The following is a 2645-nucleotide window of genomic DNA, read 5'->3' as shown; positions in this document are numbered from 1 at the left end:
ATATATAACATATCTGATATGTTATACATATTCTGACAGGGTCAGAAACAGCAGAAGGAAAAAGGCAGGCAGACAGAGCAGCGAAGGATGTAGCGGGATACACCGGGGCCAGACAGATGATGACAGTGGAAGAAGAGTGTCAGCAAGACAGCTATTGGGGAGGAGCAGAAGTTCAGAAAGCACAAGAGAAGGCCTCTCCTGAGGAAAAGTCTTTGTGGAAGAGAAAAGGGGGTATGATTGATGAGGAAGATGGTTTGTGGAAGGGACCGCAGAATAGATGGATTTTGCCAATGACATTGTGGGAAAAAGTTTTTCAGGAAGCTCATGGTTTGGGTCATGTTGGGGTAAAATAGATGGAGAAAAATGTTGAACAATGGTGGCACCCTCACATGAAAGACATGATGGCTAATCATGTAGCAACTTGTGATATTTGTACCACTTATAATGCCAGGCCAACAATCAAACCAGAACTGGGATTTTTCCCTTTGCTTTTCAGACCAGGACAGGAAATCATAGATTACACAGACATGGGAGAATCAGTCAGAGGACATAAGTATATATTGATGTGTGTTGACACTTTCACAGGGTGGCCAGAGGCCTTACCTGCAAAAAAGGAAGACAGCAAACAGTTGTAAAGTTCCTGATAAATCACTATATCCCGAGGCATGGTTTTCCTGAAAAAATCAGATCRGATAATGGCACTCATTTTAAAAACGCAGACCTGCAGGCTGTGGAAAAAATGGTAGGCTTAAAACATGCCTTTGGAACAGTTTACCATCCTCAATCACAAGGAAAAGTTGAAAGAATGAATCAAAATGTCAAACAAAAATTGGGAAAAATCTGTGCACKGACAAAATTAAATTGGCTTGATGCATTACCAATAGCATTAATGACTATAAGAGCMTCTATTAATAATGGCACTGGTTTTACACCTTATGAGTTAATTACAGGTAGACCATTCCCGGGACCGCAGGCCAGCGTCCACACCTCCGAGAAGAATCCTAAGGTTGACCATAAGGTATATTTTGATGAGTTGAAAGCATTGGTGTCTTACTTTACTCAGCAGGTCCACGGCAAACACAGCCCCCTGGGAGAACCCACCTTGCCAACCGCTGAGTGGGTGTTGTTGAGGGTGATTAAAAGGAAGTGGCCAGAACCGCGCTGGACCGGTCCCTACCACGTAACTGAGAGAACATCCCATGCCGTCCGCCTGAAAGGAAAGGGGGACACCTGGTACCACTGGAGTCAGTGCGCGCCAGCTAAGGAGCCAGGCAGAAATCTGACGGACACGGCCGAGGACCTCAAACTCGTAAACTGAACCGTGTCTTTTGCTTGGTAGACCAAAACAGCCGAGTTAAGTTGCGTGRGGGCTCAGAAGGACTCTGTTAAATTGGGCCACTCGGTGTTGGAATATTCACACATAGCACAGACATCTCCCCCGATAAAAAACACTACATTTTAGTCTACATTACATGAAGAAAACTTGGTGGCTTAGGAGGAATCAATACCCCCAAGCAACGCCAGGGGAATGCTCCTGTGTACGTGTGGCACATTCTAAAAGTAATATTTTCTGTCTTGTTTTTGCATTGAAATTTTGAATTATTTTGCTTGCTTTTTAGGAGACAGTCGGTCTGGTGAAGAACGCTGCTGTGTGGGTTACAAAAGTAGTGTTTAGAGCTAACTAGTTTAGTTTACTTTATATTCTGATAATTTGTTTATTATAAGTTTTTACTATATTTGGTATTTTGACGTAGTTTGTGATTTTTATATAAGGAGAGAGAATGATTGTTGGACAGTGGATGAAGATGACCCTGGGAGCAGGTTCTTTGTTAGCGGTGATGATCTCTGTTATCTTTGCGCTAGAATGGTTTTGTGTGATCCCAGGTGGTAGTCAGTGCGGTGAGGAGCGTGGTAAGCGAGAATATGTAGTCAAGAGTGGGTACAGGGCTTTGAAGCTGACTTATGTTAAGGGTAGTAGTACTACTTTCACCTTTGATCTGTGCGAAGTCATTCAATGTGGTAACAAAAACGCCTCTTACAGACATGTAAACATATATGTTTGTCCATGTGTGTGTTATGATCTCCGTGATTGTGGAGCAAAGTATGGTAATTGTGGATGTTGCTACATTCTATGTATGAGGTAATTGTCTCTTAGATTAATCTCGACAGCCCTAGAGAGACAGGATCCAGCTGTAACACGTCAGATGCTCATGAGGGTAGCATCATCAGTCGACAATAGGGACGCTCTTCTGACAGAAACCTCCCTCCCTCTGCTAAGGTTTCGCAGTGTTGTGTGATTAGAGCTTTGTCTGGTGTGGACCTCTTGATGAGAGGTCCAGAGTGGGATTGTTGAAGTAAACAGTTTTATAATCAATTATATGCTTTGTTTACTTATTAGTGTTATGATCAAACTTAGGTATTGTTTAGTTTTATAATTGGATTTAGGTATTGTTCACTCTTAAGTTCTATTAACAACATTAGTATTGTTCACTTTTGCATGAAGTTTGTTTAGCGGTATTTTGTGTTAAGCAGCTGAAGACACATTGTATTCATTGTTGTATGGACGAGCTGAGTGTCCTCCCTATGAGCTGCTGAAGTGGAGCAGGTTCTGACAAGCAGATGATGAGTTGCAGACGGGATGAGGG

At 42.6% G+C, this 2645-nt stretch overlaps 1 long non-coding RNA gene across 1 annotated transcript in view; it reads left to right on the top strand.

The window, feature by feature from the left end:
* Window positions 1-1442, top strand: part of LOC106535312 (uncharacterized) — an 8367-nt gene extending 6925 nt beyond the window's left edge. Inside the window, exon 2 of the long non-coding RNA XR_001312426.1 lies at window positions 1064-1442. This is a non-coding gene — a long non-coding RNA (uncharacterized LOC106535312). The remainder of the gene's footprint in view (window positions 1-1063) is intronic.
* The last annotated feature ends 1203 nt before the right edge of the window (window positions 1443-2645 follow it).

Source organism: Austrofundulus limnaeus, unplaced genomic scaffold (assembly GCF_001266775.1).
Source record: "Austrofundulus limnaeus strain Quisiro unplaced genomic scaffold, Austrofundulus_limnaeus-1.0 Scaffold1411, whole genome shotgun sequence".
Classification (NCBI taxonomy): Eukaryota; Metazoa; Chordata; class Actinopteri; order Cyprinodontiformes; family Rivulidae; genus Austrofundulus; species Austrofundulus limnaeus.
The sequence above is the reverse complement of the archived record's forward strand: the minus strand, read 5'-3'. Positions and strand labels throughout refer to the sequence as shown.